General features: G+C 39.8%; 1 protein-coding gene across 7 annotated transcripts in view; it reads left to right on the forward strand.

The window, feature by feature from the left end:
* Positions 1-14,650, forward strand: part of LOC114651939 (calcium uptake protein 3, mitochondrial-like) — a 174,207-nt gene that overhangs the window by 19,866 nt on the left and 139,691 nt on the right. The gene's annotated exons all lie outside the window — the stretch shown is intronic.

Raw genomic sequence — 14,650 nt, forward strand, 5'->3', positions numbered from 1 at the left:
TTTGTACAGGTCTGGGAAAACCTGGAAAGTCATGAAAAACTAACAAGTACTGAAAAGGCATTGAAATTCTAAAAAAAAAAAATCTTACTTGAAAGCAGTAGAAAATATTACAGTGAATTCCAAAAATTACACATGATTAGATAGCACATCTGATATTTCGATAACAAAACACCCACATCTTGCATTAATATAATGTTTAGTGACATTACACATTAATATCACCTTACATTGTATTCTGTTTGACAGCGTGTGTGTGATGTGGAATAGATATGGAGTAGCTGTTAGCCTCCATATTCAAGTGTTTAGTTAGTGCTAAGTGATTTATAGAGAAGTCCAAATGCAAGGAAAGAGAATGTTTTTAACTTGAAATGGCTGGAAAATGCACACTGTAAAGGTATGCTTCAATACAATAAATGAAATAAGCATATAGCTGAGTAACTGTAAGAAGAAGTTTGATATTGAGAATATGAATGAGTCCTCTTTGAAAAGCCACATGAAAGGAAGTAAACATAGCAAACTGAAGAAGAGCAAGAAAGCCAGTAATCTTGCTAAGAATTTTTTAGATATTTTGTGGGATTATTGTCACATTTGACCTCCACTCTCTATGAGCTTGTCTATTTCCAGTGGAGTAGCTGGCAGTAGCACTAGTGAAAGCTTTAGATGGGCTAGTGATACTTCTACTATATCGCCCTCTTTGCCTACATATGTGATTAAAAGTGAATGTCTGAAATCCTCTAGGTGTTTTAATGTGATGAACATGCATTATTCATGGAACTCATGGTGAAGACATGGGTAACCTTTTTCAGGAAATATTTTGTAATTTTGAGATCGTAGAGAGTCATGCAGTGTCCATGGATACCCTTCCCAAGGTGTACCTCGGACTTTATTCACAACAGTTTACTACCTGAAATATGCTAGAATTGTTTTTTAATGATCATTCATTTGCCTAATAGGTATCTGGTCACTAGCACTCCAACACAATAAAGTTTCTGTATTTTTACATGCACTTTTAACTGTAACATTTGTAAACCGCGCTTGAACAAAACATATATGTATATATTTTTTTTTTTATAATTTCTTGATGTGTTCTGCTTGCATACACCAGAATATTGGCACAAGAAGGCTCTATACACACCACAATTATAATTGCACATTCACTGTCCAGAAAATGTAATATCTGTTTTTAAAATGTAGCATACCTGTTGTGACAGAAGGTAGCCAGTGCCATTACCCAGCCGGAATGCCTACGAAGTTGAGGGACAGTTGGAGAGGACTTCCGGGGGACACTTCCTTCCCCGAACTGTTATTTTGCAGCCCCCTTGTACTGTAACGCTGCCTCCGATTTCTACAGGGCTCTGTGAGAGTTATTATTTGCCAGCACAGCCCTTTTGGGATATGTGGATGCCGCAGTGGGGAGCTGTGGGAACTGCAGGTGCTGCAGAGCCCTACTTGGTGCCTCAGCCATACCTGGTAGCAATTCCAGACCACCTTAATGAACTTCCTGGAGTGCTCCCAGCTGTGGCTTAAAAAGGAACCAGCTGCCTCCCAAAGGGAGTCAGAGTTGAGAGTCAGAGGAGAAGGCTGGTGAGGCTCACCTGTGAAGAAGAGACTGCAAGGTTCTACAGAAAAGAGAGCACAGCTTACTCTATTTGGGAGAATTGGTATCAGTCCTTCGTGACTACCTACTTCAATAGGTGTGTTTGTGTGTGGTTCAATAAACTGATTATTTACATAAACCTTGTTTCTAAATGCCATGTAAACCCATATTCCAATTAGAGAAACTGGGTTATTAGCCACTGAGAAACCTGATTAAAAGGGGTAGATTTCTCTACAAATTACTATATTATTTGGCCTTGTAAACCATTAAATGGGTTAGTTATTGCTAAGGACTGTGTAGTCTGTGCATGTCCGTTGCACACAGTTTCAGCAGCCACGAGTAGAAGTGTCCACAAAATAAATTTCCAGACACAAATGTTCAGATGATCACATTATTCCTCCACCTGGGTGAAATAATCTGTCTCAATATTTTAGAAATCACTAAATTTATGTTGATGGGCTGAATGTACAGTGATAATCTCAGCAATTTAAAATAGGCCACGTGTTTGAGTTCATATGCGTTCTTATTGGGTTCATGTAATTTAGCTGTGGATTCTATCTATCTATCTATCTATCTATCTATCTATCTATCTATCTATCTATCTATCTATCTATCTATCTATCTATCTATCTATCTATCTATCTATCTATCTATCTATCTATCTATCTATCTATCTATCTATCTATCTATCTATCTATCTATCTATCTATCTATCTATCTATCTATCTATCTATCTATCTATCTATCTATCTATCTATCTATCTATCTATCTATCTATCTATCTATCTATCTATCTATCTATCTATCTATCTATCTATCTATCTATCTATCTATTCAGAACCAGAATGTAAAGAGGTCCTGAATTCTTATGCTGGTTGTTACTGGTAAAATTATAAAATGTCCTGGATTTTGAAATGTACTGAAGTGTACAGTCCCTGAATAATTAAAACAAACAGGATACACCTGACCACTATTTGTAGTTCCACATGAATAAGAGGTTTCAGTTGTTAATAAATTTGCAAACATTTCTGGAAACATGTTTTCACATTGTCATTCTGTGTTATTGAGTCTACTACATTGATGGGCAGAAATGACAAGGTTATCCATTTATAATATACAATACAAAGTGTGCAGAGGGAAAGGTTTCTGAAACAGCTTTGAACAGCAACTTGAAATTGCAATGCGTCAGTCTGTTGCATCCGCATTATCTGTGCTAAAAACTTGCCATCGCAGAATGATGACAAGAAACTGGATGCATCAGTAAAAGCTGAAATGGCGGTGTTTCAGAGCAACGGCAAGCGCGGGCATTGTTTAGAACAAGTGTATCGGTATCTGATGACTCTGCCGCCTACTTCAGAGGAGGCAGAGCGTGCTTTGTCAGTGGCTGGCGTACTAGTCTGCACGAAGGTGCGCTCTCACCTGGAAGACTGCACGCTCGAGACGTTGTGCTTTCTACGCTGTTATTACCACAATTAACTAGTTACATAAACATATATGACAGCATGAACTGCTTGTAGTTAAGGTTAGTCTTTTATTGGTGTCAACATATTGCAGTAGTTTTATTAAAAATAAGTGTCGCTCATTCTAAAACCGTTCACATGTGAGATGCCCGTGCACTGTGTCATTCCCAGGAGCCTGGGATTACCGGGAATGACATGGGGGATTCCCGAATTCCTGGGAATGGATTCCCTATGATAAACTAAAGACACACAGCAAGGATTTAAAGCACAAGACAATTGATGTCAGTTTTGTTTTGGGCAATTACCTGTACTGAAGAAGGGGTTTAAATACAGTCAGGAATGATCACAAAATGATGGCACAACTTCTAGCAAGCACCCCTAGCACTCTGCATCCATGTCCCAACAACCCAAGACCAAAGTGGCAGTGGCTGGTAGAAATCAAGATGGCATTAAGGTAAAAATAATAAAGAAAAGATACTCTTGAAATAGTCAATGATGTCAAGAAATGAAAGTAATATAACAGAAACCCAAGATTTCAGAAAAAATTAAACTAACAGTGGAAAAAATTAAGTTGAGATATAAATTAGAACACATACTGTATATCCCTTCAAAACTAAATCCGCCAATCCCCCAAGGCACATACTCTGAACTTTCCTATGTTGCTTCATGGTATGATGAAAGTCAAACTATTTCAGCAATTAGAGGTCATGAACAAGATAGCTGTGAAGTTAGGATCTTTCCTTGAGACCATATCCAACCCAATCCACCAAATAGTATAACTGGGAGTTCTGTAATCTTGAGTTTAAGATTTCCCAGACTTCAAATTCAACATCACCCTCTACGTTCATTGGAGGAGTTTAGGTTTCAATAGTAGAATACAGTACACAGGTCTCCGTCAACAGACTTGGAAAACCAGATGGATCCTGAAATGAGCAGGTAGTTGCCAATTTACATGTTACAAGACTGTGACATTTTATAATTAAATAGGGACAGATGGAGGGGGCTGCGGTGGGTTGGCACCCTGCCCGGGATTGGTTCCTGCCTTGTGCCCTGTGTTGGCTGGGATTGGCTCCAGCAGACCCCCATGACCCTGTGTTCGGATTCAGCGGGTTGAAAAATGGATGGTTTTGGGGGGGGATAGGGTTTGGGGAGGGAGGGTGCAATCTATGGGAGGGAGCCTGCAGGCGGATATCCTGTGAATCAAACCAAGCTTGTTGTCCAACCCTGAACTCTGGGGCTTGTTGACATCTGCGGTCCACAAACCGCTTAGCAGAAATGCCTGCTAATTTAGGATTCTTCCTAATTTACAGAGTGCAATCTATGTAAATATTCAAACTCAGTAAGAACAGATGAAGATACCATAGTGGATACCAGTAGTGGAGGTTTATACTAATAGACGCACTCAGAAGGAGACATCTTAATAGCCAAGAGGTACAATATATTCTTGGCAAACCTAGCCATGATTTTCAGTCAAACTGAAAGCTATTAATTGAGTACCAAAGAAATTTTTCCAGATCCTGAGTGCTATGTTCTTCTAAGTCAGTTGCCTCTGCGTAACCTGGAATTAACCAGACAGAGCATCCTATTTTAGCACACAAAAACATCTAAACTGTGGATACAAATTTGAACCCCTATTCGAAATTGTTCACCTAGGGAACCCATGTAATTTTTCTAATACTTGGTAATAAATATATCTGACCATGCAACGAATTAAAGAAGGAAGACCAGTAATAAAATACATAGAAACCATCTCCCATGGTCATGTGGGAGATTGAACAGGTTGCAATAAATCCATAGGATAATCTTGAACAAGTTTTATTTCTGCAACAAATGTCAAAAGCCTTAATATACCCTTTTGGATCTTTGCCCACCACACAGCCCATCTGTGGGAGCCAGAATTCTGGCTGGGTTGTAGGGGATCAAATATGTATTTCACTCTATGACATGCAAATCAATTTATAACTTTTATGTAATGTATTTTTTCTGGAGTTTTGGTTGATATTCTGTCTCTCTCTGTTAAAATGAAACTACCATGAAAATTAGACACTGTTCATTTCTTTATAAGTGAGCAAACTTATAAATTCAGCAGGGGATCAAATAATTACAGTCATATGAAAAAGTTTGGGAACCCCTCTCAGCCTGCATAATAATTTACTTTCAACAAAAAAGATAACAGTGGTGTATCTTTCATTTCCTAGGAACATCTGAGTACTGGGGTGTTTTCTGAACAAAGATTTTTAGTGAAGCAGTATTTAGTTGTATGAAATTAAATCAAATGTGAAAACTTGCTGTGCAAAATTTGGGTATCCTTTTAATTATGCTGATTTGAATACATGTAACTGCTCAATACTGATTACTTGCAACACCAAATTGGTTGGATTAGCTTGTTAAGCCTTGAACTTCATAGACAGGTGTGGCCAATCATGAGAAAAGGTATTTAAGGTGGTCAATTGCAAGTTGTGCTTCCCTTTGACTCTCCTCTGAAGAGTGACAGCATGGGATCCTTAAAGCAACTCTCAAAAGATCTGAAAACAAAGATTGTTCAGTATCATGGTTTAGAGGAAGGCTACAAAAAGCTATCTCAGAGGTTTAAACTGTCAATTTCAACTGTAAGGAATGTAATCAGGAAATGGAAGGCCACAGGCACAGTTGCTGTTAAACCCAGGTCTGGCAGGCCAAGAAAAATACATTAGCACCATATGTGCAGGATTGTGAGAATGGTTACAGACAACCCACAGATCACCTCCAAAGACCTGCAAGAACATCTTGCTGCAGATGGTGTATCTGTACATCGTTATACAATTCAGCGCAATTTGCACAAAGAACATCTGTATGGCAGGGTGATGAGAAAGAAGACCTTTCTGCACTCGCTCCACAAACAGAGTCGCTTGTTGTATGCAAATTCTCATTTGACAAGCCAGATTCATTTTGGAACAAAGTGCTTTGGACTGATGAGAGAAAAGTTGAGTTATTTGGTCATAACAAAAAGCGCTTTGCATGGTGGAAGAACACCACCACATTCCAAGAAAAACACCTGCTACCTACTGTCAAATTTGGTGGAGGTTCCATCATGCGGTGGGGCTGTGTGACTAGTTCAGGGACTGGGGCCCTTGTTAAAGTCGAGGGTCGGATGAATTCAACCCAATATCAACAAATTCTTCAGGATAATGTTCAAGCATCAGTCACAAAGTTGAAGTTACGCAGGGGTTGGATATTCCAACAAGACAATGACCCAAAACACAGTTTGAAATCTACAAAGGCATTCATTCATGCAGAGAGAGAAGTACAATGTTCTGGAATGGCTGTCACAGTCCCCTGACTTGAATATCATCGAAAATCTATGGGATGATTTGAAGCAGGCTGTCCATGCTCAGCAGCCATCAAATTTAACTGAACTGGAGAGATTTTGTATAGAAGAATGGTCAAAAATACCTCCATCCAGACACTTGGCAAAGGCTATAGGAGGCATCTAGAGGCTGTTATATTTGCAAAAGGAGGTTCAAATAAGTATTGATGTAATATCTCTGTTGGGGTGCCCAGATTTATGCGCCTGTCTAATTTTGTTATGATGCATGTTGCATATTTTCTGTTAATCCAATAAACATAATGTCACTGCTGAAATACTACTGTTTCCATAAGGCATGTCGTATATTAAAAGGACGTTTCTACTTTGAAAGCACAGCCAAAGATAAACAAAAATCCAAAGAATTAAGAGGGGTTCCCAAACTTTTTCAAATGATTGTATTTCCTCCACTGTATATTTGTCCATTGCTAACCTGTCAGGATCCTGAGCAATGCTCAATAGGGCAATAATAATCTCTGTGTGGGGGTAACTCAGTGGACTTTTGTTACAAACGTCCTGAACATCATATTGTGAATGGAGCATTTGAACCAAATTGCAGTGAACCACTAATGTTGAGGTTCTTTCCAAACAATTTAAATGGAGGAACCCTATTCCTTTATTTCTCATAAGTTTTCAGTCAGTTGCTGGGTTGTGCTTTTTCAACCAGGAATAACGCAGAATTAGTAAGGGAATACAGTAGTGCTGGTAATAGTGAGAAATGTGATTTTTCAGTATGCAAATAACCCACTTGTAAAGTAAGTTGAGGAGAAATGTATTCAATAGTACCAATCCCCAAAGGATTACCATTCATGAACACAGTGTTTGGCTCCTTTTCCATTAAAAGTGAAACCTAGTTTAACTCATAATTAGTAATCAATAACATTTTCGGAACATTTTCTGCTGCTCTTGAATTGAGTACTGCTTGCATTAAACAGTTCCACGTGAATTCCTGTAATAAGCAGATTTAATTATTTTAGCAGTACATAAACTTATGGAGCGCTGACTTTGACCCCTTTTCAGGAACGTAGTGCAGCCATTACAGCAATGCCCAAATTCTCCATTAGTAAAAGTAAAACTTCTCTTTAAGACATCTGTGACATAAGTGAAAAAATTAGAAGGACTGGTGACTGACAGTACCCTCCTCTCATTTAGTCTTCAGAACCCTATATCTAGTTCAGTGATATTTTTGAATATTGGGTAGTAATAGAATTGCGCTCATATGCTTGTTCTTTGAGCAGTCTTGGCTTAGACTGAACCTTTAGTAATTTAGTCATAATACCATCCCTTTCAGAATCCCACATTTTGCGCCCAAATTTATATACTTACTATCACACAGACAATAGGAAGAAAGAGGAAAAGGATTTGGATCAAGAAAATAAAACGTGAAGTAAAGAAAATGGAGCAAGAATTTAATAATAATGCATTTTATTTATAGGGCATCTTTACATTAGCAGTAAATCTCAAAGTGCTACATAAAAAGTTTAAACAAAGGCAAAGCAAGATAAAAACAGAGATAAAACAACAATAATTATAGAATTCTTGTTAATAAGCTTTCCTAAATAGAAAAGTCTTTAGCTGTTTTTTAAAACAGCCAACAATCTGCTGTGTTCTTAGACTCTCTGGTACGGCATTCCAGAGCCGAGGAGCAGCGGCTGCAAAGGCTTGGTCACCCATTGTATGAAGTTTGGTCACAGGGGGGTGAAGGTGGTAGGTATTTGCAAAACGGAGGTTTCTTGCAGTGGATTGTAGTATAAGGAGTTCCTTGAGATATTGTGGAGCATTTCCATGAATATATTGGTGAGTAAACAAACAGAGTTTGTATTCGATGCAGAAAAGGATAGGAAGCCAATGAAGTGACTGAAGGATTGGTGAAATGTGTTCATATTTCCACACCCTCATCAGGATTCTTGCCTCACTATTTTGAATTTGTTGTAGCTTTTGAAGGCTCTTGTTGGGTATCCCGATGAGGAGTGCATTACAGTAGCCCAGTCTGGATTAGACAAAGGCATGAACCAGCTTTTCAGCATCACAGAGGGAGCGGTAGGGACGGAGTTTGGCTATGTTTCGAAGATGAAGGAATGCAGTTTTACAAAGGTGATGGACATGTATATCAAATGACAGATGGGAGTCTAACTAAATGTGTAAATCAAGAGAACAACCAGAGAGAAATAGCTAAGCTTAATATGCTAACCAAAAGATAAAGCTGAAGAACTTTGTGAGATTGATGATCAGAGAGGCTTTTATAGCACAATATAATTGTCATTTGTTTTGTATTCAAAAATTTGGGCTACATTATGACTTCTGATGAACAACGAGACACCAAAGCAGTGGCAGCAGTTTGAAATCATGATGGCACTGTGGTAAAGTAGTAAATAATAAATAAAACAATATTCTTTTAAAAAAAAAAAAAAAAAAAACAGCAATGGGAAAATTTGTTAAGCTGAGGTAATACATTAGTACATCCCCAATGTATGAAATGTAAATAAAAACAGAATGCAGTTATTTGCATATCTCATAAACCCATGTTTTATTCACAATCCATATTACTAACCGAGAATGCTAAACCGGATGATGGACGCAGGCACATCCGGCAATGGGCCGTAGCTGCAAAAAGACGTACTGCGCAGGCGCAAAAAGAGTCCGCGAGGGTCGGCTGAGGAGCCGAGAAAGGCGGATAGAAGAGGGCGAGAGAGGCGGATGAGGGGCCGCGAGAGGCGGACAAGACCACAGAAAAAAGGAGTGAGCACAGGAAAAATTGAGAAATGAGGCGCAAAGAGCACCGAAAAAAGGAAACGGCACATAAAAAAGTATTCAAACGCAAGCAAAGCACGAAACACATTGCACACGAAACTAGACCCAAAAAAAAAAAAAAAAAAAAAAAAGGCTCGCGCACAACAGCAAGGCACCCCCCCCCTACAGGCACCGGACGTGACACACACCAAGAGGGGGATTCAACAAGCCCATGGAACACAAAAAAAGAACACAAAACCACCCCACAGACCCTACAAGCAAGGGACGGGACACACACAAAGAGGGGGATTCAACAAGACACAGGAACACAAAAAGAAAGAAGACGCTCGCGCGACAACAGTCCTCAACCCCCCCCCCCCCCCCCCACACACACATCCATAAGAAGTGACACCCAAAGCCACATATTCTAAAGTGAACATCAACACCTTCACACTAGACAGCATAGGTGTCAGCATTGGTGGATCTCCTTACAATAAAGCACTATTAACCGTTCAACTGCAGAAAAAGAAACATATTAACAGTGACTGCCATCCTTCTTATTACTTATCCATATTTCGCATGCTGAGAAAGAAACAAGTCATGAATACACGGTCACGGGTACAAAACGAAAAGGAAAGGATAACAGGAACAAACACACGAAAACGAAAGAAACAACAAAATAGACGGCTATGCAGCATAGGTGTATCTCATTACAATAAGGCACTATTAACCGTTCAACCGCAGAAAAGGCTCCATATTAACAGTGAGTGCAATTCTCCTTATTACTTATCCATATTTCTAAAAGAAAAAATGTCTTGACTCCAAAAACGCAAAGCTCAACTAAAGCTTCTAACTAACGATGTACCTAAAAGTAAAAACTTTATGAACTGCATTAGATCCTACAATGGTTCATTTGCTTTTGCATATACAGTAATCCCTCCTCCATCGCGGGGGTTGCGTTCCAGAGCCACCCGCGAAGTAGGAAAATCCGCGAAGTAGAAACCATATGTTTATATGGTTATTTTTAGAATGTCATGCTTGGGTCACAGATTTGCGCAGAAACACAGGAGGTTGTAGAGAGACAGGAACGTTATTCAAACACTGCAAACAAACATTTGTCTCTTTTTCAAAGTTTAAACTGTGCTCCATGACAAGACAGAGATGACAGTTCTGTCTCACAATTAAAAGAATGCAAACATATCTTCCTTTTCAAAGGAGTGCAAAGCAAGCAGTCAAAAAAAAATCAATACGGCTTTTAAGTATGCGAAGCACCGCCGGTACAAAGCTGTTGAAGGCGGCAGCTCACACCCCCTCTGTCAGGAGCAGGAAGAGAGAGAGAGAGAGAGAGAGAGAGAGAGAGATAGCGAGAGACAGATAAAAAAAAATCAATACGTGCCCTTTGAGCTTTTAAGTATGCGAAGCTCCGTGCAGCCTGTCCTTCAGGAAGCAGCTGCACACAGCCCCCCTGCTCACACCCCCCCTACGTCAGCGCAAGAGAGAGAGAGAGAGAGAGAGAGAGAGAGAGAAAGTAAGCTGGATAGCTTTTCAGCCATCTGCCAATAGCGTCCCTTGTATGAAATCAACTGGGCAAACCAACTGAGGAAGCATGTACCAGAAATTAAAAGACCTATTGTCCGCAGAAACCCGCGAAGCAGCGAAAAATCCGCGATATATATTTAAATATGCTTACATATAAAATCCGCGATGGAGTGAAGCCGCGAAAGGCGAAGCGCGATATAGCGAGGGATCACTGTACGGAGTAAATATCAGGCCACCAAAAGGCAATGGCCCATACTACTTTCGCATATGTGCACAAATACTGCATCGCATTGGAACAGTGCACCCTGAAACAAATCAGCAACGCAAATATGCACAAATCTACATCCTAGATCCACATGACGCAAACTATCAATCAAAGTGCTGCATCGCAACAGGCACGGATTCAAAACGAAACACCTCCCGTCTCAGACATACGTTAATGGCAGCGAAGGCTACAACGGGCTTCTCACACAGCACAGGCAAATCGATTACAGCTCCAAAACAACACGTCCCAAATACTACACATGCAACAACGCGCCTCTCAAACGGCACAAGAAAAACATACACCAGTAAAATTCATTCGGATTAATGAATGTCATTTGCAATCATTGTCATTCAGTTCACTTCCCTGAAGAAACAACTGGAAATACAAGTTATACATTTACACGTTGTTGTCAAAAGGGTCAAATTAGACTGCCTTCTTTACATTCATATACTGAATATCTACAGAGGCTTATAACTGACGATGTACCTGAAAGTGAAATCTTTATCAACTACATTAGATCCTACAAATCGGTATCCACTATGAACATTAACGGTGGCACTGCACGTGACATCCGTCTTGAAAAAATGTTGTTTATTGATGAATGTTCAATGGCATGAAGTCACTTACTCAACACCATTCATAAACTTCTACAAACGTTTATGAATAATAATATTCGATTTGAAGGAAAGGTACTTTTATGAGGAGGAGATTTTAGACAGTGATTAGCTATTCTTCCAGATGCCATGCACTCAGCTATTGTTCAGTGCACCTTAAAATACGCAGACAATTGGCATTGCTTTCAAAAGATACAGTTAGTAAAAAAGATACGATGTCCAGAACCAGATCATAACAATTGCTTATTACAACTGAGAGATGGTACACTCACCAATACAGCTGGACTTCAGGCACATATTATTACAATTCCTCAAGCCTTTATCTGCGACAACTTAGTTACAGAGACATTTCGAACAGCAATCTCATTAGACCAAATGCCCCTTTTAACACAACGCACTATATTATGTCCAAAAAATATTAATATGGAAAACATTAATACCCAAGTCATTCCATTACTTCCTGGAGAGACACAACTCTTTCTAAGCTCTGACAAACTTGACTCTGATCACAACAATAACCATCTTAAATGACCTTACAAGTTCTGAGCTGGAATTACCTTTTACACTTAAACGGCGTGTACAAAGAAATTTTCAAATAAACCTTTACACTGTGCCACACACTTTATTGTTTGCTTTCTATTTGCATCATCTACACCGTCACACTATTCTATATCTCATTCATACATCACGCTCTTTGTCATTCCCAACAGCAGGGGTTGGCGAGCGAAGCGAGCAGGGGGCGGAGCCCCCTAGTAGAACATAGAAAACAAATGTTTGAGCTGAGAAAATGTACCATTTTAAGAAAAGAAGAATTAATTAATAAATAAGATCATTTTGAATTTGATTGTAGCAAGACCTGTCAAAGTATGGGACAGGGCCATGTTTACCACTGTGTAGCATCCCCTCTTTTTTTTAACAATAGTCCATAAACGTCTGAGAACTGAAGAGACCAGTTGCTGGACATTTGGGAGATGAATATTGTCCAGTTCTTGTCTGATACAGGATTCTAGTTGTTCAACAGTTCTAGGTCGTTTTTGTCATATTTTTTGTTTCATTATGTACCAAATGTTTTCAATTGTTGGTGAAAAGTCTGGACTGCAGGCAGGTCAGTTCAGCACCTGGGGCCTCATGTATAAACGGTGCGTACGCACAGAAATGTTGCGTACGAACGTTTCCACGCTCAAATCGCGATGTATAAAACCTAAACTTGGCGTAAAGCCACGCACATTTCCACGGTAACTCATACCTTGGTGTACGCAATTTATCCACGCGGTTTTGCAGACTGGCGGCACCCAGCGTCAAAGCAGTGCTACTGTTCCTGTGTGATCACCCTTTCTTTCTTAGATCCACATTCCTGGCGCGGCTTTAGAAATACACTGAAATTAACTGCATATTGTTTATTAGTGTAATGCATCTGATTGTAATTAACCTGTAGCAATATAATGGTCCAGGGAATAGCCATAGTATTCCAAATACCATAACTGCTTTAGCGTTGTAACTCTCACTGCATCTTCTTCTTTTTTCAGCTGCTCCCGTTAAGGATTGTAACAGCAGATGATCTTTTTCCATATTACTCTCACTGCACCACTCGGAGTGTTTATATCACTGTATCTGAGTGGGAAATCACAGCAGCAGCTGATCGGAAAGAGAATTAGTGGTACACAGCATGAAGCAGACGCTGCCTGAGCTACAGCAAAACGCTTTAGAGATTTCCCTGTATGGACTTTGCGGTTTAGAAACAGTTTCATCCCAAGAACTATAAACGCACTAAATCAGTCCATCAAGTGCTCCTTGTAGAACTGTTTGTTCTAATAAGTACAATCGCCTCAATGTAAACTTGCACTGCAGTTATAATATTGCACAACCTGCGCCACTTTATAAAGCGCGTATTTACATATGATGATGGTATTCATTTTTAAGATGAAATGCAGCAAAATATGTTGATTATATTATACAGATAAAACTTTAACTTCATTTAAATAATCTGTATCTATACTAATTAATAAAAGGCAAAGCCCTCACTGACTGACTGACTGACTGACTGACTAACTCATCACTAATTGTCCAACTTCCCGTGTAGGTGGAAGGCTGAAATTTGGCAGGCTGATTCCTTACAGCTTACTTACAAAAGTTAGGCAGGTTTCATTTCGAAATTCAATGCGTAATGGTCATAACTGGAACCTCTTTTTTGACAATATACTGTAATGGACGGCAGCTAGATGGCCGTGGAAGGCGGAGTTGAGTGTCACGTCATCACGCCTCCCACGTAATCACGTGAAAAGACTGTGAACGCAGTAGGGAGAAATGAAGGAAGAGCCGCAAACAGCGAAGAACAAAAAATTCATAAAACAATTGAGAAGGGAGCGAAACAATAAGAAGCGAGCGAGTGAAGCATACAAGCATCTTCATAAGGGAAACAAAGCACGGTGTAAAACTTAGTTTAAATTAAGTTTATAGAAACGCTCCCGCTGCGGATTGCAATAACATATTCGCGAGATAAAAGTTTAATGAGAAGACACGAGGTATAAACGAACCACACGCCGTAGCGCAACGTTAGGGGCTTCACCTCTGCCGCTGACATTCGAGATTCGATTCCTGAGAGGGATGCAATGAGTGTGCACGCATGAAGAGCACAGAATTAGGGCGAAACACGTGTCGCGTACTCTTTGCATAATTTGAAAGTAAACAATTTCAACCATTCTATGATCTGCTTCTCGCAACTGAAAGACGGCACATGGCGGATGTTAGCCGACTTACTGACCGCAACGTTAGGGGCTTCATCTCTGGCGCTGACGATAGAGATTCGATTCCCGAGAGGGGATGCAGTGAGTGTGTACGCCTGATGAGCCCAGAATTAGGGAGAAACACGTGTCGCATACTCTTTGCATTATTTGAAAGTAAACTATTAAAACCATTCTATGATCTGCTTCTGGGAACAGAAAGAGGGCACGTGGCGGACGTAAGGCGACTTGCTGACCAACCACAAGCGTAACCTGGCAGGTAACCACCCATACAATCAGATTGTGATTCAGAAAACGAATGCCATGAATGTAATTACCACGATCTACATACTGTCAAATAAACGAAACACACGCCGTAGCG

This window comes from Erpetoichthys calabaricus, chromosome 5, assembly GCF_900747795.2.
Source record: "Erpetoichthys calabaricus chromosome 5, fErpCal1.3, whole genome shotgun sequence".
NCBI lineage: Eukaryota > Metazoa > Chordata > Cladistia > Polypteriformes > Polypteridae > Erpetoichthys > Erpetoichthys calabaricus.